The sequence below is a fragment of the Cavia porcellus genome, unplaced genomic scaffold (assembly GCF_034190915.1).
Source record: "Cavia porcellus strain 051 isolate PalLab524CR breed Dunkin Hartley unplaced genomic scaffold, mCavPor4.1 scaffold_10, whole genome shotgun sequence".
NCBI lineage: Eukaryota > Metazoa > Chordata > Mammalia > Rodentia > Caviidae > Cavia > Cavia porcellus.
Genome location: NW_026947493.1, coordinates 3,233,410 through 3,256,466, shown reverse-complemented (window position 1 = coordinate 3,256,466; position 23,057 = coordinate 3,233,410). Strand labels below are relative to the sequence as shown.

Here is a 23,057-nt window from a genome sequence, read left to right as displayed (position 1 = left end):
ATGGCAGTTAAGGAGCTTTCTGAAGAAGATGGGGAGCACTAACAGCCAGGGTGGTGAAGTTCTTCTGAAATAAAGGAAATCCTGAAAAAATGGACAGAGCTACAGACATTTGTAGACAACCCATCCAAACAAAGTAACTAATTATTGAATTCAGTATCATGTCATAATACAGAAGTGTTAAAGAAAAGACACAAACAGACAATCTTTGACCAGTTTTTAGTTCTGCAAAGTTTGAGATCTAGTGAGCCAGAAGTGGGTCCTAGTGGGCTACATTCCTGCTAGCTAGCATTCTCCCGATTCCAAAATTAGAAAATTATTCAACCATAAAGGAGAACTATCTAAGTGTTTTTTTAACACAATGTTATGCCTTGGAGGTACACAGAAGTGAAGCAAACAGAATACACACTTACCAAATTTTAGAGACTTGTATATTTAAAATCTATACAATTTAAGCTATGTGTGACATGGAATATCTATAATCCTAGCACTCTATGAGACTAAGGCAAGAAATGAGAAGTTCCAGCCCAGCCTGGGTAACTTAACTATATCATCTCAAAATAAAATATGAAAAAGAACTAAACTATAGCTCAGTGAAAAGACTATGTATTTAATCTCCAATATTGGGGGAGAGGGGATACCCAAGCAGTTTAATTCAGGTAAAGTATTTGTGAATAAATAATACATGAGTTGAGTTTTTATATATAGCATCTTCAAACATCATACTCAGAGCACAGCATTTCTTGTGTGAAATGAAATGCTTGCTGAATTATTAGCTGTTCACATATACTTAATTTTTTAAACATCTTCATAACCAGACACTAGTATCTGTCTAAAATCTCAGGGTTCCATCTAGGCACAAATAGGTCTGAATTTGACTGAAAGACACTGCCATTCTTAATTTTCATCTATTTTACAGTATTTCAACTGATCACTGAGAAGAAAATTAGTTATAAAAAGATACACTATTTCTGAGAGATGTGATTAATGGTGTCTTTGCCACTCTGTCCTCAGCCCTCGGGAAGTACCTTGACATCATATTACCAAAATGACGCTCATTATTACTCAGGTTGCTAATGATTTCTGGCTCCTGCAAATTATCTATTTAGTGAACAAATGTTTCCTATGCTTAAAGGTAATTTCTGAACTTGGAGTCATATTTCAAATATCTAACAATGTTATAACTTAGACCACACTATAAGTAAGTTAATTCTGTGAAAAAATATGCCTAGAATCCAAATCAAGTAAACAAATCTTATTTATTCAAAAAGAAGGAAAAATATAATTTAAACAATTTTACAACAAAAACTAGATAGACACAGTAAATATTTTAAGTGAGTAAAATGTGAAATCAAAGTATTCCTGAGTATATCTTACAGCTACTGCTTAACTAAGAAAAAATTACATATGTTTATTAATTATTCCATCATTCATTTATGTCATTCCTCTACCTCATACTTCAAAGAACTTTATTAGGTTTCTGAGTTATTTTATTTGAATAGTTATATGCATGCATATGAAAGATCAAGTGACTCCTGTTCATTTAATAATTAACAATATATTGTAGTCATCTCAAGTCATGCTAACTGCATCAAGACTAATAATTTTGTAAAACTTTTACTGGTCAAGAAAAATGAAATAACTATAATCAGAATTGCACATCCTGATCTCTTTCACTCAAATTACCCAATCTGACATTTTTTAATATACTATTCTACAGAGAGATTATGTACTTAAGCTATAGCCCAGGATTATTTTTAAGTACTTCTTTGATCTAATATGAGACTTTCTCAATTTTGATACAGTCTATTAATGAAACTATTGCAAAGATGTTTGTCCTTGATATGCTGCTTACCAAACATTTTTAGACAAATTTAACTACGTTTATTTTAGCACTCACTCATATTATCTTTTGAAGTTGGGCACTTAAATATTTTTAGCACCTGCTAATAATACATATTTAAAATCTATTTTCCCTTACTCAGACTCTTAATTTTGTTTACTCTCCCCTTTGATACAATTTAAAGAACTTCATTTGGGAGGCTAAGGCAGGAGGATGGTTATAAGTTCCAGACGAACACAGGCCACAAAGTAAGTTCAAGGCTAACCTGAACTGCATAGCAAGATCCTATCTCAAAAAGACAAAAAAAAAAAAAAATAATAATAATAATAATAATAATAATAATTTAAAGAACTTCTTCTTATATCCTCTTCTTTGGCAAGAAATTTATTATCTTTATGTTACCTCAAATGCTGTGAGATGTGACAAACAAGATTTTAATTCATCTCAGTCTTTTTGTTAAACGCAGAGAGATAAGCAAGTACAAACAGGCAGAACCTCTACTTTCTAGAAGTGTCTGATGTTTAAATGAAATCCTTAGTTTTTCCTTAGAATTTAATGAAATAAATGCATTTTCTCACAACCTACATTATATCCATCCCTACCTTTTCCTATCTTTGCCATCATAAACAAAGGTTTATGCTGCTGTCATAAACAAAGGTTCCTGATCACCCTGAAGTCAAAATCAAGAATGCACTACTAATAATAAAGTTTTAAAAAGAAATTATTCAGAACTAGCCTAAACACATATTGACTGGGCTTTAGTCAAAGAGAAACATAAACATGCACACACACACAAGTATATACACATGCAGAGCACACAACTCCTCATACACAGGAACACTGAGGAAGGAAACTTCGCATGGAGCCCAAAGGTATAACTCTACCTTCACACATGGATCCTTAAAGCTCCTGCACAATGGGTGACTCACTGCCTAGCATGCACTGAACTAACCTGTACCCTTAATCTCAATGCAGACCACTACACAGCCTTGTGTTTGTCAATACTAAATTAATCCAAAATGTTTATTATATGTACTAAAGCAACAGGAAACTTCTCTTGGTTTTGCACATACCAAGCTAGGTTTGCTACAGAAAAATGATTACTCCAAAAGGACTTGACAATGACTGTATCTTACACCCTGAATCTAACTTCAGTCTTACTTCAGTCACCACTGACATTAATTCTGCTGTTTCCAGGCTTCTGGGCTCTGCACACTTTATCTGACTTATATCGCTTTAACTGCCAAGGTTACCAACCTAAAATGAGGTTTATGCACATGCGTATTTGAACAGCGATGGAAAATTAAAAGATCGGGAAGCCGACAGAAGTCTTTAAAACAGCAGAAAAATATCAAGGTAAAAATACTAATGAGGAAATGAAAATAGGCTTTCTGATAGGCTAATGAGTCAAGTTCAAAGTGAAAATTAAGATATTAGATTTTTATTGGTTTGCTAAGTTACTACCTCACTATACTAACCTTGTATGTGCGTATTATAAAAATCCATTTGTGTTACAAAAAAATTACTCTGGGCTAACACTGGAAACATAGTCCCTGAAGTGAATTCTAAGTGACAAGCTCCTCATTAATCATCATTTTGAAACACTTGGGCTTCAACAGAAAGTCTTCTATCTCACTGCTTAAAATTTCAAGTAAATGGAGCATCCCAAAGTTTTACCTGGAAAATATATTTTTACTTCCCTTCTTAGTTCTTAGCATCTGACATGCTTACCAATTTACTATCAAAGGTCACAGTGTAAACAGAGTTCTCCTGAATTAAGGGGGGAAAATTGTCTAACATAAAACATAGGCATTTGTATAGTTATACAACATGGAAAAAATAACTGCATCAAGAAAAAATGTAAACAGCATTACTGCCATTGAAATTCTGACATATTAACTCTAATAAAGTTACCCTAAAGGATTTTTTATGGTAAGTTGGTCTAAGTAAATTCTAAACTTCAGTAGTTGATATAGCTACCAGGAAAAACCATAAAAAGATTTTATGTTTAGGCTATATGAATTGTCTTTAAACAACTTTAACAAAATTGTTTATTGAAACAAAGTAAGATAATTCCAAATCCCTAGTACTTGTCCACTCTTCTGTAGGTAATGATATGGAAGCCAGCCGCACTGCGCCTCTTTTTATTCTCTGCTATGAACTTAACTCTTCCAGTAGGATCAAATGAGGTATTCTGCCTAGGATTACGCCATACACAAGATCAATGCCTAGGACTAAGCGGGTGGATAGGTGCAGCTCAGTGGTCTACAGCTTGCTAAGCTTGGCTAGCATGTGTAAGACTGGATGATGAACAAGGTAGTGTGACAACAGAGAACACAGCCCATGTGCAAGGAAAGGGTCAAGTGCTAAGTGGTGTGCTCACTGTGATGTCCTTAAAGTCCACGATATATAATGAAACACAGAGTTTCCAAATGGAAGGTGAACTGCAATTAATTTTAAAACACTGAACAAAAATAACATCAGAATGTATCTTTTAAGAAGTAATTTCTGAATCTGGTATCTTCTACTGACTACATAAATTAATGCAAAAAAAGTTCTATAAATTCAAACTGAGGAAATACCATAGTTCAAATTATAATGCTAGATACATTTTTAAAGCTAATATAAGTCTTGCAGATAACAGACTCTTGGAAATTAAGACTGGCATCTGTGAATCTTTCATCTTCTTATGGTATCTCATATCTACTCAAGATGATTATTTTGAAGCCAGAATTCAAGAGGCACAGACTTTCATTTTGAGCAGATAAATTCTATCAGAATATCAAGTGTAAAGAGACAGCTCTTTAAGTAGAAAAAAATGCAAATGTAAAAGATAGCACTTCAAAATAAAGAAAAATGAAAATTTTGAGTGGCAAGGGCTCTAACTACCAATAGTCTAAGCAATAATGAAGTCATTGTTCATAGGAAAGGTTAGAATAAAAGGAAGAAAAGACACAATACAAATGTCTACTATTGAATAGTCTGGCAAAAATGTAAAGAAGGTCAAACTGTTAACAATGATCATTAGAATACATACAAAAGAAAACTCACATTCAGAGTAAAAGCACAGATGTCATGAACAATTAAGTAGTCTCACATTTGCCTGCAGCTTACAAGGTAATGCCTAATGAACACTAAAATTGTAAAGCAAAATATTTTCCCCAAGTTTTCTACAGTAGGACTGTCAACTCATTAAAACAAAAGGATCTGATAAATCATTGCAGTTCTTCAGAAAAACTTAACACTAGCTTGATTAAGCCTAGAAAGGAAAAGGATACTGATTTGTCTCTGGTTCCAGACTTGACAGAGACTCCAAGTCTCTCAACTGAAATTTGACCAGGTTCTCTAATTAATCTCTTTTTTACAGAGTATTATTACCTTAGGTTTTTGCTCTACTACTGTGAGGTTGTTTTTTGTTTTTTTTTTTTTTTTCATTTTCCACAGCTTTGTCCAAAGTCACAAAAATGCAATTGGCCTCATCTCAGTCTTTATTTCCCTCTACAGGATTTGATATGCCTGACAATGTGCTCCTAGAAAGCCTCTGTTCTCCTTGAACATCTCAAATAGTATACATCTGATCTTTCATCATCCTTCTGCAACACTCCTTTTCAGAACCCCTCACTCCCCCTCCTTCACCTGCTCTGGAATCATGAACATTTCCTAAAGCTCTGTCCTCACTTCCTCCCTCCCTATCCCTTGCTACTTTTATTGCTTTCATCCAATTTCATCACAGCTTTGAGTAACTCTACCACTTCTATTCCCTAGTTTCTGAATGTTAGAGCTGCATTTCCAGGTACATGTCAGATATTTCCACAGGTAATTAAGTCTATGGCATCTCAAACTAAAGATGCCCAAAACTAATTTGTTCCACAGTTAAAATAATTGTTCAATAACACCCAGTGTCCAGACAGACCTATGATCACCTTAGTTACTTCCCTTGCTTCCTTCAGCTCACCCCAATATGCAATCTGATGCTGTGGCTCATCAAAGCCGTAGCTACTATCACTTTTACTCAGCCGTTGGCACTCCTGTGAAATCCAGGAGGACCAGCAGAACTACCTCACTAGGTGTGCTCTGACCCAGGCAGGCATCAAAAAGCCTACTCTTCTGCTGTCTCTCTCCTAATTAAGCCATGACCAGCTAAGGTTCTTAACACAAGATACTAACCCTGGCTGATTACAGAAGAGCAGTTTATAAAAGGTTCCTGGGCACCTCATGGGAATGTGAAGACCTCTGTTCAAACAAACCACATCACAAACTATGCCACTAAATGGAATTAATTAGAGAATAACTGTCACTGTCGTTCAGCATCTCAGAAAGAACTAAAGAAAACCACTCCAATGGCTAGAAATCAATCTTGTAACCACGGGAAGACACTGCTGCTGCCACCAAAGTTGATACCACCACCTCAAAAACTGAAACTACAAGCTCAATGCAGATGCCTTTCCTCAGTTCAGTGGAAGGTCATGGGGGATGTGAGTCTAATCACTAAAGTCTAAATCCATGCCTAAGATTTGGCTACTGGGGGCTGGGGATTTAGCTCAGCGGCATAAGCGCCTGCCTTGCAAGCAGGCAGTCGTGAGTTCAATCCCCAGTACCCAAAAAAAAAAAAAAAAAAAAAAAGATGTGGCTACAGAAGAGGACACACATTTGAGTATTGCCTTCTAGAATGATAAGACTATTACATTAGCAAAATTGAATGTATACTGGGAAATTTTCCCACACATAAAAGACTACTCAAAAGCTGATACTACAAACCTTCCTGCCCCTGCCTCCAACTCTCTCACAGATCTGTCATTCTACCAGTGTGAAGAGTACATTTTATAAACTTGCTGGACCTGGATATACATATCCTATAATCCCAATCACTAGGCTGGAGCCCAGGCTCCCTGCCCGTTAGTCACCAGGCCCCAGGAAGATGATGTCTTACTCCTAAGACTAATATCATACTCAGTGGTGACGACCCTCTGACACATATGATGCAGCCAGCTGTTTGTTATCATTGAAAGCTTTAAAGGGTTCACTGTGCATTCCATACATGGCATACCACTCAGATGCCACATGAATGCCACTACACACTAAGTACTGAGTAACCACACTCTCTTGTCATTCACTGTGTCTCATCCTCCAAAATGGACCCTCCTCTGAGAGAGGAAAAAAAAGGCAATCAAAAGTAGGGCTGAGTTTAAATTCCAGGATTTGAGTGGCAAGTTCTTACATTCCCCCTATTTCCTGCTCCTGGGCTGGACCTCCACTAAGGGCTAGCTTTTATAGCTGTGACCAAAATATTCAGGAAAGTCAGCTAAAAGGAGAAAAGATTTATTTCTGGCTCACGGTTTGAGAAGTTTAAGCCTTCAGTCAGCTGATTCCAAGGCAGATAGCAGAGCAGAGCAGGATAGCAGAGGAAAGCTGCTCAGCCCTTGCAGCAAAGAACAGGGCTGGAGCTGGAGCAGAGGGCCTGGACAGGAAATACCCTTCCAGACATGAGCCCTCGTGGTCTACTGCCCACCACGCTACCTCCTCGCAGCACATTCCACTCTGAGTTTGTCAGAGGGGTAACCTACAGAGAAGGTCAGTACCTCTGAGATCTAATCATTTCCCAAAAGCATCGTCTCTGAATGCAGGGGTGTTTGGGGGGCATTTTTTTTTTACCTAAACCATAATAGTCACCAAGATCCCAGAGCACAGCCTCACACTAATCCCCCTCCCTCTATCCCTGCTGTCACTCCTCTAGTCCAGGCAGTCATAAGTCCTTATATGATTACTATGACACTATCCTAACAAATTCTAAGTCCCCTGCACTACCACCACCAATGCATGTAAACTTCATGTAAAACAGTTAGTTCTTAAAAGGCTGTACAATTCAGAAAAAATTTTTTAAAAATATACTGTTAGGATTATTTCCAAAAGATAAAAAATATTTCCAAAAGATGAGAAGTGCCATGCATCCCTGAGGAGAGGTCCTGGCACAGAGATAACAGGTGTGAGTAACCTTAAGAATGATAACTTTTAGAGAAGGGTGTGTGACTATTGGGGCTAAAAGTTTGTATAGGGCCTGTGATCCTATATGAAAACAGTTGTGTAAGTCAGTGATGATGTCTGAGGCCTGATGATGTGGGAGAACAAGTTTAGATCCCTGAAAAATCCATTCCTGAGTGTTTTGTGTGTAACCTGGTTTTTGAAGTAGCTATAATTGTTCTGGTGAATAATTGGGCTGAGGTAAACTGTTTGGGACTAAGGGGAGAAGATGAGAAGGGCAGGACCTTGTGCAGCTATCTTGGCTTGTGAATCTGCAAAGGCATTGCCTTGAGCAATAGGATCTGTGGCGTTTTGGTGTCCTCTGCAATGAATAACTGCTGCCTGCTTTGGAAGTTGGGCTGCCTCTAGAAGTTTAAGGATAAGGGGAGCATTAATGATGGGGGTTCCCTGAGTGGAAATAAAACTCCGTTCTTGCCAGATAGAGGCATGAGAGTGTAAAATGCTAAATGTATACTTTGAGTCAGTGTATATATTTATAATCTTGTCTTTTGCTAGTGTAAGAGCCCTTGTAAGGGCAGTTAAGTTCTGCCCTCTGGGAAGAGGTCCCAGGTGGCAGTGGATTTGCCTCTAAAACTTTTGACTGGTTAACTTTAACTGGTATCCTGCCTTCTTTTGGTTGTCTGTGTTTGCTGAACTGCCATCTATGAATCATGTGTCAAAGGCCAAGGAGAGAGGTGTGCTACTGATGTGAGGGGAAGGGGTGGGAGTCATCTGTAAAAACTCTATACAGTCATGGTGAGGATGGCCCTCTGAGGTGGGAGGTAAGGTGGCTTTACTAAGAAGACCACTAGTTGCAATAGAGATGCAAGGGTCTTGAGAGAGAGCTAAGTGTACCTGTTGAAGGCGAGAAGGGGTCATTAGGGCAGGGAGCACCTTATGTGAGATAAGGTCACGTAGGTGATGAGGCGAGTGTACTGTAATAGATTGTCCTAATGTAAACTTTTTAGCTTCCTGTGTCAGGAGGGCTGCAGCTGCAAGAGCTCGGAAACAAGGAGCCCATCCTTTTACTATGTGACCTAACTGTTTTGACAAGTAAGCTACTGCTTGAAAAGAAGGTCCCTTTTTGTGTCCTAGTACACCTATAGCATTGTGGCCCTGACAAGTAGTGTATAGGATGAAAGGTTGGGTGGGGTCAGGAAGGGTAAGAGCTAGAGCTTTTAGGAGAGCCTCTTTTAATTTTTGAAAGGAGGCATTTATGGGCCTAGTAGGGTCTAGGGGTTCTGATAAGGGACCCTTAGCGGCCTTGTAGAGGGGTTGAGCTAGGGCTGCAAAGTTAGGAATCCAGAGGTGAAAAGAAATTAGCTAAACCTAGGAAAGATGTAACCTGCTGTTTAGTTGTGGGCACCTGGAGATCACAAAGAATTGCCTTACGATCTGAGGTGATGGAGCGAGTGGTGGGGGTGAGAGTGAGACCTAGGTATTTGACTTTTGGGGAGGCTATCTGGACTTTGGCAGGAGACTGGCTGAGTGGTGTATGGCTAACATATGGGATGGAGAACATAATGGGAGGTCGTCTATGTATTGAAGAAGAACACTAGGTTTGAGATCAAGTTCTGTGAGGTCAGTAGCAAGAGCCTGACTAAAGAAGTGGGGACTATCCCTGAACCCTTGGGGGAGCACTGTCCAAGTAAGTTGTTGAGAACTGAAAGTGTCTGGGTCAGTCCATGTAAATGCAAAGAGGTTCTGGCAATCAGGGTGTAGGGGGATAATGAAGAAGGCATCTTTAAGATCTATAACTGTAAAGTGAGTGGTGGAGGGAGGGATATGAAAGAGCATGGTATAAGGATTTGGCACCACTGGTGAGTCAGGGTAACAGCACTGTTAATTACCCTAAGGTACAGTACCAGGTGATAGGACCCATAAGGCTTGAGTACCGGGAGGATGGGAGTATTGTGGGGTGAATGGGTAGGTTTAAGAAAACCATTGTCTAAAAGCCGCTTAATTATGGGTTTAAGTCTCCTTAAATGTGGTAAGCTATGGGGTACTGGGGAACGCAGGAAAAAATTGAGGGATCCTTGAGACGGATTAAAACAGGCGTGGCATGTGTAGCCAGAGTGGGACTGGATGTGTCCCAAACCACGGGGTCAACCAGAGAAGGAAGAGGGGGGAATGGCTTTGCGACACATATGAGGCTGTTATGAGGCTGTTTGCAGGATTAGGGCTGTGGGGAGAGAGAAAATGAAGGAAAAATTAAGCTTTTGAAGAAGGTCTCTACCTAAAAGGGGTGTGGGACATGTTGGGATTACTAGGAAGCTATAGGTAAAGAAAAGAGTCTGGAATCTACATGGGATAGGCCTAGTCTGCAAAGGTTGATTCGGCTGGCTGTCAACGCCCACAACAGAAATCAGAGACTTACTACAGGGTCCTGAAATTCAGGAAATACACTATAAGTCGCCCCCATATCCACAAGCAGAGATATTATTTTGACTGAGATCTCCAGTGACACTCGGGGCTCCAAAAAGGTGACCGGAGTGGGGGTTGTTATCCCTGAGCCCCATCAATCTTCCGCAGCAAGTGCGAGCAGGTCATTCAGCGATGAATCTGGCATTGACGAAGTCTCCTGTGAGGGCAAGGGATTAGAGGATGGCCTAGTCGCTCGCTGGCATTTAGGATAATTGCTCTTCCAATGCCCTTTAATGTTGCAGTATGGGCAAAGCCCAGGAGGAATGCCAGGGTTAGGGCAGTCTCTTGCCCAATGTCCTTGTTCGCTGCATTTGAAGCATGGTCCGGGTGGGACTCGGGCAGCCACACCATGTTGTGGACTTTCTGTCTTGGGAGCTCTGAGTGCCACTGCTAAGAAGTCAGACTGATATTTAGCAAACTTTAATTTTTGAGCTTGCTTTTCCACTTTTTGAAGCTTATCTCTATTGTTGAAGATACGGAAGGCTAATTTAAGTAGATCTCCTTGTGGAGTTTGAGGGCCATGTTCAACCTTTTGTAATTTTGCATGAATATCAGGAGTAGACTGTGAAATAAAGAGTTAACAACAATCATCCCTTCATGAGAGTCTGGGTTTACATTGTACATTTAATTAAGGTTTCCCAAAGCCGATTTAGAAACACAGCTGGGTTTTCGTTAGCCTCTTGGACCTGTTCTAAAAGCTTATTATAATTAGTGTGCTTGTGAGCGATCTTATTAAGGCCCACAATCAGACACTCAATCATCTTATGTAATTTTGTTGAACCTTGTCCATTTTGATAGTTCCACTTAGGGTCTTGGTCTAGCACAGCTATAGGCCCAGGGTCGTTGTCAGTGGTTTTTGCCCTTTGCTTGCGGTCAGCTTCTTCTGGAGCTGCCTGCCACAGCTGATTTCGCTCTTGCGAGCTAAGGGTGGTATTTAAAAATCACATAAACATCTTTAAAATGTAAATCGTAACAACTAGTAATGAATTAAAACGGCCTGATACAATTTTGTGGGTCAACAGAGAAGCTACCTAATATATGGGTAACCTGAGACAGATCAGAAAGAGAAAATGGCACATGTATATTAACAAGTCCCTCAGGGCCAGCTTGCTCCCGAAGTGGCAGCAGAGCCTGAGAAGAATGTGGAGGAGAGTGCCATTGGGCAGCTATCCGCCTAGCAGACGCGTGTGAGTAATTATCTGAAGAGCGGCTACAGAGTGGCTGCAGCTCACCCTGGGATGAGGAAACACAGGCAGATGGCATTGTACTGTGTGCCTTGCAGCAAGAGGATTGTGGGCCATTGCCATGTGGACCGCAACAAGGCGGTTGTTGCTGTTTACAAGAAGAGCCACAAAGGGGCGCCCAACGACCGCGAGGCCGTAATGAATATGGTGGCACCTGGTCACCACGTGACTGCCTGAACTGCCCAAACGTGGCAGCGCCCTGAACCAAGGCAACTTTACCCGAACATGGCGGCGACCCGTCACCACCGCAGCTGCCCAAACATGACTAGCATGGCGACACCCCATTGCCACGTCCGCTTGAACTGCCCGAACATGGCGTCGCCCTGTCGCCATGGCAACTACCCGAACATGGTGGTACCCCATGGCTGCCGCAGCTACCCGAACATGGCGAGCATGGTGGCACCCCGTTGCCACGGCAACTGCCCGAACATGGCAGCGCTCCGTCGCATGGCGGAGGGCTATCACATGGCGACTGTTCCCAACACAAGCTGAAAAAACCATGCTGCTTGCCAGAAGGGCATAATGGACGTGACCTAGTGTGGTGGGCAGGCAGCCAGAAGGTATCAGAGGGCAGAGCAGAACTGCTGGGAGAGGCCTGTATCGCGGAAGGCGAGGGGAGAGAGGATCGCGCAGTGAGAGGTAATTTCAGTGCAGAGGGACCAGGGGCGGGGGGAGGGGACGGCGGTGGCGAGCGAGATAAAGATGAAGAATTAATTTGAGGATATGATGGAGGCCGAGAGTAAATCGGAGGAACAGCCTCAAGCATATCTTGGGGACAGGATGAAACAGGTTGGGTCACAGGAGAGCTAGCTAGTATTTGAGTGGGATTACAGGACTTAATGAGAGACGGACGTGTTCTCAGAACCAAAAACGCTTCTATGTACGGTAGCTCTATCACCCTGTCACTGGCTCGACAGAAATCATGCAGTGTTTGCAGAATGCAAGCATCGAATGTACCTTCCCTGGGCCAATGTTTGCCGAGGAGTGGGTACGTAGGCCAAACTTCCTGGCAGTAAAAAGTTAATAATTTAGTTTTTATGGTACTTTTAATTTTTGAAGTACGTAAATTGGAAATTAAGCATTGTAACGGCATTTTTTGGGAGTGAGGAAGTAAATTTCCCATTGTTAGTTTAGGCAAGAAAAAACCTGTGGCCCAAAGAATAAGCCATCACTGATTCTGTGGTGCCACATGGCGGGGCTAAGGTTCCAAAACATGTATATTCTAGTCCACTGAGACATGTACGAGTGGAGTTTGCGTGAGGTCAGTAGCAGCTTTGCCAGTGAAAGCGCGAGGCTTTAAAGGGAAGTAAGGGATTTTTCAGTGTGGGCGGTCCAAAAATCTCTCTTTGGGCTATCAGAACCCAAAGAACATGAGAGATTTTAGTGTGGACACAGGCTAGCCCAGAAAAAACCCTGCTCAGGTCTGTCCTAGGGACGTGAAAATGCTAGAGACCCACGCAAACGGGGGAGACCAGTCCACTGGGGCCCAGCCCAGTGCCACGAGTTTCCCAGAGTGTGCTCACCTTAAATCAATCTGGTTGGTGGTGCGTGGAGGTGGCCGGCGAGAGGTGAGATGCGTCTTGGCAGAAGGAAAAGCGCAGAATCAAGCCAGGATGTTACCGGTTCGTGAATCGGCTGGGGACCCAACTGGGCGTGTGTGTCCCAAGAGTCAATCGCCTGCTGATCGAGTCACAGCACCAAATGATAGGATTATTTCCAGAAGATGAAAAATATTTCCAAAAGATGAGAAGTATAAAACAAAAGAGGCCTTTATTCTGAGAACACGGAGAGAGGACTGGCACGTGGGCCACTGAAATCTGGCGATCTCTCTCACGGACAAGTGGCGTGGGGGGAATATAAGTAGCCTAAGCTTAGGGCAGTGCCCTAAGGCCATTAGAGATGCACAGGTATTTCACTGGCACACGTTTGGCGCCAGGGGCAGATTCCGAAGGGTGGGGGATGTAGAATTACAGGTAAATCTCTAGGAGCAGAGGAGACAGGAGCTCTCTGATTCTGGCTGAAGTCTTTTCTGGCTACAGTGTCCGGTCTGGGCCAACAACCCTTAAACATACTCCAAATTAATTAAATCACAGTGTCCTAAAGAAAGAAAGGCAATCTACAGTTGGATCTTCACCACTTTCATGAAACAACTAGAAAAGATATAAAAGATCACCAGCGTTAGCAAGCAAAACCTGATCTCCTTTCTAACTAACATGACAAAAAAACTAAACATAAAAAATACCTCCTAAATTCCCCTTCAGAGTCAGTGGTCCAAGGAGGTAGTTTTGAAATAGTTAATGAATTAATAAAAATACACAAGAAATGATGTCCTACTACTGCTACTTCTAAATTTTGTCTTTAATTATCCCTTAATTTTTGAATGAATTTGAATGAATTCCTAGGCTTCTTTTTCTTTTAAAAAAAAAAAATCCTTTGACCAATGTAAACTTTCTCTACCTGAGTTTCTTCCCTAAAATTTCGCCACATCTATGGTCCTCTACCGAGCTATTTTCTCCACCTAATCTTATTTTCATGGCAATTGTATGTAGCCATTTTTAAGCCTTTATACTTATAAATATATCCTATCTTCCTTTGTTTGGTAAGGCATTTTGTGAGGCTTTTAACTATATGCTACAATTTTCCACAGAGCTGGCTTGTAGCACTCTTCAGACTATAAATATTCAGATATTTGCAAATATCTGACTAATGATTTAAAGTCTTTACGTCCTAATAGATCAGCAAGGAGCTAAATGGCTGCACACACTAGACAAATGAGAGAAAGGTGATTATTTCTTTCACTGCTAAGACAAAATACCCAACATCCAAAGATAAAGGAGAAAAGGTTTATTTAACACACAGTTTGTGAAGATGTTGGTCCGTACTTAGTTGACTGCAAGGCAGAGGCTTGGCGGAGGCTAATAGTTCATGGCAGTAAACAACAGCCAAAGTAACAAGAACAAAAAGGGAGCAGCACAGAGGAAAGACTCTTATAGTGTATGCAGGCCACACCTACCCTAGGGTGAGTGTAGCACTCACACTCTTAATTCCAGCACTGGACCATGAACTAATCACAAATTCTAGAAGCCTGCCCCCATGACTGCATGAGGCTTTGGGGGAACATCCAGACACACCATATAGGAAATGCATAATTATTTCTGTTTCTTTAGTAAAAAGTAATTCAATTAATAGACTATCTTTGTGCTAAAAATTAATCAATGTTGGAGCTGGGCATGATAGCACATGCCTGTAATCCCAGCACTCAGGAGGCTGAGGCAGGAGGATCACTGTGAGTTCAAGGCCAGCCGGGGTTACAAAGTGAATTCAAGGTCAGCCTAAACTGCACAGTGAAACCTTGTCTCAAGAAGACAACAGCAGCAGCAACAACAAAATTAATCAGTGTTGCTCTCACCGTGTCCAACAAATTAGAGATTTCTTCCTTCTCTTGGGCACTGAATGTTTTTATTATACTATATGAACTACAATCTGTTCCTGTCAACTGGAAAAGAATATGTGCTACTATTATCATGGATCCTGACTTGGATTCCACACCTCATAGCAGAAAACACTAAAATTATTGTTCACATATACAACAAATATTGAGTAGAATACTAGGCTATAATTCAGAAATATCAAAGATAGAACAGTCTCACATTAATCAGCAATCAATAAGGTAGCCAAACAGCTTTAATATTAAGCAGCAATGTTTCACACTAGCCACTGTCATCCAGCTATTAAAATTTGTCATTTCTTTTTAACAGGTTAATAACAAATTATTCAATATATGGAATTATTTTATAAATATACTACGTAAGACTTCCTATGGTGTTGCTGTTTCACTTAAATACTGAACTTGATTCTTATAAAGCCAGTACCAAGAAGTTTTTTTTTTTAACCTCAACTTGTGAGAATAGAAGTACCAAGAAGTTCTACCAGACATACAATAGATTAGAAAAACAGCTGTCACCATTCAACCTTTTCTTTAAAGCTTTGCAGATCTCCAACATAACTTCTTTCTATCCCACAATTACCCCTCACTTAACCAACCAAATGTTTCTAGACCCAGATCAAGTATTTAGCAAGGTTGACATCAATGTACTGTTAGCAAGCACCTCTGCCCTTACATTTAACTGTTATCTAAGCGTATGTTTAATTTCACCTAGTAATTAGACTTAATGACAGCTGACATTAAGGATATCTGTATCCTTCAGAACACTGGGGCCAATGCTACACAACACATTCTTTTTTTTCCCCCTAGTGGAAATAATATGGAACATGTATTTGGTATTTTGGACAAGAACAGAACTAAACAACCGAACTCCACTGTGGCTTAGAAAAAAGTTCACCCATCAGCACAACTGTACAAGGGTACACATTATACAAACATTGTACAAGACTGCTGCTGCCCTACCAGTACTTCCAGTCCCTAACAAGATCAGATTCAAATACTGCTGGTCACAATAGTTACACTGAAATAAATCATCTTAAAAAAAAGAGAGAGAGAAACCATTAAAAAGCCAAATGAAAATGCCTTAGTAACAATATATCCAACTCAAACGTCATCTTCTTAAATCAGATTTGCTACCTACCAAAAAAACCCAACTTTATTCATTCATACTAAAGCCATAAATCTTCATACTGAAGTATCTTCCTCGCCCAGTAATTCAAAGGAAAAAACCTAGAATGATTAATTTTAAAAACCATAGGGGTTAATAGGCCCTTTGCATTGTTTTAAATCTTTTTTATGGTTTAAAAAGTGTTTAAAGGTTTGTCATTCCTAGTAGGAAAAATTATCTGAATGAATCACTAATGGTAAACCATTATAAAACACAGCTCCATTTTGTGCAGAGGGGAAGGGATTATCTTTGAAGCACCCTAGCTCTCCTAATGAGATCAAAGGTACACTGGTTTGTATTATTGCGAACATCCATTAAGTGATCTAGGTTGCTTTTCTTTTAGGAAGGCCTTTCTTAGATGAGTATTATGCTTGACCTCCGAATTTGGCTGACAATCTACTGATGAGATTTATAACCTTTGGATTATTCTGGTATTTTGACTATTTGCAGGATTCTGGGCCACATCCTGCCATTCTGGGCCACCATAACTTCTGGATCCTGCATGGCTGCAAGGACCTCTGGATCACTGAGAATCTCACTGCACCCAGGCATTCATGCCAAACCTGCTCCTATTCCAGGCATCCCTCCTGGGAAATTACCAGGCATTTCCCCCAGGAAAGCTGCATGGAAAAGGGCCATGCTGACTCCCTGATTATCATCTGGCTTCTTCCTCCCTCTGGACCTTTCATGCTCTTCTCGAGCCTTCTTAAGGTTTTCTATTCTTTCTTTAATCTCTTGTTCTTTACGTTTTCACTCATATTTCCTCCGATGTTCAGCAATTTTCTGGGCCCTTGGCTGAACTTCTTTCAGCGTTGCAATTGCATCCTCATCATAATCCAGTTTACAAGCAAGGGCAAGATCACGGGCTGCTTCTTCCCAATGGACCAGAAGTCTATGTGCTTTCCCTCACCACTTGTATGGTTGGGCTGAATCAGAATTTAATTCAATGGCTCTGTCACAATCTCGAATGGCAGCATTTGGCTTCTGCAATTTGAAGACGACACTGGCTCTCTTCGCCTATAGAATGGCCAAGCGAGGATTCAGCTTGATGGCATCTGTGAACAAGTCAATGGCTTTCTGTAGCTCCCCATCATTTAGAGCATCAATGGCAGCCCCTTTTTCATTCACTTGATCCATCATCTCCTCAGTTATCTCTACATTTTCATCTCCCATTTCTTGAGGGCTATCAGTGTCCTGTTAAATTACACCTTCATTGTCAATCTCTAGATCACTTTCCTCATTTGATGGCTCATTTGTCTTTATGTTTTCCTCTGTCTTCTTACTGTTTTTTCTTCCTTGGTATTTTCTTCTGATTTAGCTTTATGAATAGCAGGTGATACTTTGCCCCCCCATGCTCTCCACCCACTCTCTCAGGAAGCACATCAACTCAGTATGCAGGACGCTCGGATCTTGCTTACGCATTTTCACAAAGGCCTGACACTTTGCAGGGATCCATGGTCCGCAAACCACAGGTGGCTTCTGTGGAGGTTGCGGCCCTATCCAAGGCCCAGACTCTGGCACAGCGAGACCTTGCAGAAGGGGGCTTTTGCCTCGAGGTAGAACCGACTAGATCCTCCCAGGCTGCTGGCTCCTCCCTGCCAACACGTTCTTAATAAACACTACACAGATGAGACAAACACATAAATACCTATACAGAAGGACAAGTGCTCAAATTTCATGGATGTATTACAGTATTTAACAAGAGTCTCAATACAGTAGTAGATGACATGACAACTTTGATGGTTTATTGCTTTTTTATCCATGCATATATCTTCCATCAGTAAAAATTTTGGTTTGACTGACACAGCTTAATTCTTAAATCTTCAATTTCAAAAACTAACACAGCCCTTTCTCTTTATGTAAGTGATTTTTTTTCTCCTTTTTGTCTTTATTCCCAGAAGTTTATGGTCAAACATGAAGCGCAATGTTTTGTTGTAAGCTACCTTGGCCATTTTACAAAAATAAAACAAGTTATAAATTAATTACCTACTATGAAAAAAAATACCTCAAGTTTCTATTTAAAACTTTATACCAGGTGGTTCATACCTGTAGCCCTAGCACTCTGTGAGGCTGAGGCAAAAGGATCAAAAATTGAAACCCCATCTGGACAACTTAGCAAGACTACCTCAAAATTTTAAAATGGGGGTGGGGGGTGTTCCTAGGGATCTACTGCTTTCTTTCATCCATCAAAACTTACTCTTTTACCCATTTACACTTACTCTATCTTTCCTTCCTGTTTCAATGTTTACCAGTTTCCACATTCTTCCATTGTATTAACTATCAAATTGACTGTAAAGGCCAAATTTTCTGGCTGTGCTCACTAAAGTAGAGACTAACTTGCCCAGTGCTGGAACTGCAGGCAAGCAGCACCATACCTGGCTGGTAGAAGACCATATTCGCATGTCAAAACTCTTTCAGCTCTACCTTGAAAGCTGGTAAAAAGTACAGCACACACCTTACACCTCAATAAAACCAGTATTAAAATTTATAAACACATCAGGCATGCTGGCACAGGCCTCTAATCCCAGCTCTGTGGTAGCTGAAGCCAGAGTATGACGTTCAGGCCAACATGGGTAAAAAAGCAAGAGCTCATCTCAAAAACCACGTAAATACATAAAAAATTAAATTCACCAAAACGGAGCTGGGAACACAGCTCAGTAATTAAATAAAGCCCTGGGTTTGATGCTCCAATACCATGAAAAATAAGTAAAACAAAATCTACAAACACAATACTAATAAAAACATAGTCTACGATCATATTACCAAAAAAAGGTAACTATTGAAAAGGAAAAATAAAGCACCCAAATATTAAAAACGTAACCTACATGTATTACTGACCTAACTTACGGTATGGCCATGTGTAATTTTCATCTTCCCTGTACTCATCCACCACTCCTGCAATGCTGCAACTCTGTAACAAGTAAAGAAGAGTCTACACTTACTTCAAACTGCTTCTATTCTGTTTGATGCCTTCTGCTCATTAGTCATGGGAAAAGTACGTTTGATGCTTGAGGATCAGGACTTAAAGAGATTCTTCAGTAAACTGGGGACTCACTGCTGAAAAGGAGGCCTCATGTGGGCATTTCTTAACAAAACATCACTTTCGATGTCTTGGATGCCAAGTTTAGCCTTCAAGAGAAATACTAAATACAGTAAAGCAAGCAGACTAAGGAGGGGAAGGAAGAAAACTGGGGTGGTTCCTTATTCTGTTGTACACAAACACAACTAGAAATAGGAGTGTTAACATTTTCCAAATATGCTCTTGGACCCTTTGTTGAAAGTCAACAAACCTTAGGTTTCTGTGTCCTCTACTGTGTTCAATAATGCACATTTCTGGTTTTGTTCCTGTGCCATACTGTTTTTATCACTAGTGCTTTGTAGGATAGCTTAAAGTCTGCTATGTGGCCTGATTTGCTCTTATTGCCCAAAATGACTTTCGCTACACTGGGTCTCTTCTGCTTCCATATGAACTTAAAGATTGTTTTTTCTAGATCTATGAAGTACACTGTTGGTATTTTGATTGGGTCTGCAATGAATCTGTACAGTAGTTTTGGAAGTATGGTCATTTTAACAATGTTGGTTTCACCTACCCAAGAACATGGGACAGTTTTCCATTTTCTGATGTCCTCTTCAGTCTCCTTTTTCAGAGTACTATAGCTTTCTTTGTAGAAGTCTTTTACCTTCTTGGTTAGGCTTATTCCTAGATATTTTTCATGAAGCAACTATAAATCATTGTCTTCAGAATTTCATTCTCATCATGATCACTGTACACTGTGTGAACTGCAAGCATGTACTAATAAAAAAAGTTTTAGTATTTCCAAATAAAGAAACAGAACAGCCTGAGATGCATATGAAGAACCAAATACTTTTCTATTAATAAAACCTACAGCAAAGAAACAAGACATTTAATTTGAATTCTGACATTCAAAGTTCTCATGATTTTTAAGGTGTTCTCTGACAAAAAAGCGCAATATAATCAACATTTGGATTTTTGTGAATAATTATGCATATTCATAAAGACACACTATCCACACTACCTCTAAACCACTGTACTGCCTGGCTGCCTCTTCCCAGAAGGTGCTCACCTTTTTTTAATCATAGCACATGACATACCAACAGTCACAGGGTGGGGCGGTACAGAGGTTAACAAAAAAAAGAGGGGAAGGATTTCACACTGAACCACAGATTTATGTCCCAATTACACTGAATTAGGAAGTACATATGAAATGTGTTAAAGTAATACAGTTACACAATAAGTAATAAGCTAGGAATACAGATAAATATTTCATGGTCATATAAAATCTTATTTTAACAGGTATTTACAATTGCCCATTTAACATAGATTTTTTTCTTCCTTAAATATGTTAGGTATATAGTATTTCCATAAGTAAGAATTTGTTGAAAGCAAAATAAATGTCAAACAGTTGGCTAGTCCAGCAACAAACAAGAAGCAAGCAAGGATCTTTAATCATTTATGAATTACGTATTTTAGGGTTGGGGACTTAGCTCAGTGGCATAAGCACCTGCCTGGTGAGTACAAGCTCATGAGTTCGATCCCCAGTATCAAAAAAAAAAAAAAATTGTGTATTTTAAGCTAAGATATATGCAGGAATTACAAACTTGAATTGGAAGAAGGAGACGAAGTATACTTGGCCACAAAAATAGAATTTAAAAAAGAGATCAAGCAATTAAACATTATAACTATGGTTCATCCAGAAAAACTGAAAAAGAAACCACACAGGTTTCCTCAGATGCACATCAGTACCTCATCAGCTGATATTTATCAACCATTAAAATCAAAGATGAGGAGAATTCAACATGGCTGCCCAGAGGAGGAGCCACAGTACAGCTACTCAGAGCACATCAACTGAAAACCCAGGTAACCGGAGGAAAGGGAGGGACACATGTCCTGATGCCAAAATCAATCTGAAATAAGAGACTTACAGATCAAACAAAACACAGACACTGGACTTCACAAAAAAGCAAACAAGCCCAGAGGGCCGCCAGTGAGACAGCCACCTGCATGACGAGCAGGAAAAATCATTCTGCAAAGTTTCCAAAACACTGATAGACTCTAATAATAGTGCAGCAAATTTAACACACACACACATACAGAGGCAAGTGACCAAGAAACTGTTCCCTCCTCAAAAGGAACCAGATCTTTCTTTTTGTTTTGCAGGGGGGGGGGGGTTTCAATGTTGTTTTCTTCTGGTTTTTTATCCCACTCCACAGCTGCTACCTAGAACCTCTAGGGACAGCAAAGTTAGGAACCGCAGCAGAGGCAGTGAAGGTAGTGAAGGCAACAGCGCCCCCTTCCGGGGCCGCGGCCAGAGGCTTCAGAGGGAGGCCGGTCCCGGGATCCAAGCCGCCCAGGCGTGCAGCAGAGCGCCACCCACCAGAGGGGCCTGAAGCAGTGTCCACTGCTGCGACAGGAGCAGCACTTCTCCATGCCGCACCCCACCCCACCCCAAATGCCACCACGCACGCCCTGCAACAAACCCCCGGCAACAAAATGTCTGAGAGGACAGAGACATGCCGGTGGGAGTGGGACAGAGCAGGCTGTGCAAGGAGAGGGTCCAACTGTACGTGGGACTGGGAGCACCCAGGCTGTGAACACCAAGGCAATACAGAGACACAGTATAAGGGGGCCCAAGGACTTCCAGAAAACTGGCAGCTGAACACTGGCGCCAGTCCCCAACCCCGGAGGCAAGATCAGCTCCTGCTCTTGGCCCTAATCCTACCGCAGTTGGTGAGGTTACTCAGCACAGATCCCCACCACACAACTGTGGCTCTCACAGGAACTTTTTTCTTTGATCCTTTGTCTTTGTTTCTTCTTCTTCTTTTTTTTTTTTTTTTTTGTTGTTGTTGTTGTTGTTTAGGTTTATTGTTCCCTTTGTTCTCTCCTCAACCGTCATTCAGACTTTTTAATGCCTTCAAGAAAGTGAAGGTTGTCTCTAGCCATTCTGGCTCACTTTGATGGTGATACTCTATGGCTTCTCCTTTATTCTTTCTCTCCTGTCTCCTTCTCCAGTTTCCCAAAGCTTAGGTAATTATCCTTTGTCCTCCAGCCTTGCTTCTATTCTATTTCTCTTCGTTCTTTACCACTCTTAAATTTCTCCCACAGAAAATAAAATCACTCCACTAAGGGGAAACTCATTGCATACCAGTTCCTGCTTTATGTTGAATTTTGTTATATAACTGTAGAACCTGCCCCTTTGTTAAGATACCAAATTAATGGTTACCACAGTTTGTCAGGTTTTAGGCTATGCTTGATGCTACTGTTATTTCCAATTGTACCACTTCACCCAGGAGGTCACACCTGTTGCAATCAGTGGTTCTCTTTTGTACGACAACACTGTGACCATATGGGGTCATAACCATCACCACAGTTCCGTACCAAAGGACTGAGTATTGAGCCCAGTAGATAGCAACTTCTCATCCCTAATAAATCTGGAGGGTGATATCTTGGGATACACAAAGACCAACAGCCAGTTACACCTAGCAGACAATTCTAAGGAACAGCTATTTCTTAGGTAAGCCTCGATTCTAGTGATAAAGCTATCATAAGCAATTTACAAGCATCAACACAGAAAACAAATTAAAATTTAAAAATATAAAATGAAAAGACATAAAAGCAAAATACAAGCCTAGAACTCCAGCCCCCCAGGACAAATCCAGGAAACAATACAACAGAAGAAATCAACCCACTCACTTGAATTTTCTGAAACAATAGCAGCAGAAGTAACGAAACAGATTAAGGAGGCTATAAAGAAAATCACTTAAGAAAAAAAAATCTCTCCAAGAAATAAGAAGAAATGATTATCAAAATGAAAGGAACTGCTCAGTGTCCATAAATCAATAAGAGACACAGGTTAAAAATAATCAGAGCACCTTCAGAAATTGACAGAAACTATGAAT

At 40.5% G+C, this 23,057-nt stretch overlaps 1 protein-coding gene and 1 pseudogene across 2 annotated transcripts in view; both read right to left on the bottom strand.

The window, feature by feature from the left end:
• Window positions 1-23,057, bottom strand: part of Prim2 (DNA primase subunit 2) — a 280,470-nt gene that overhangs the window by 176,257 nt on the left and 81,156 nt on the right. The gene's annotated exons all lie outside the window — the stretch shown is intronic.
• LOC134477801 (putative protein FAM10A4) lies at window positions 12,037-18,533 on the bottom strand (annotated as a pseudogene).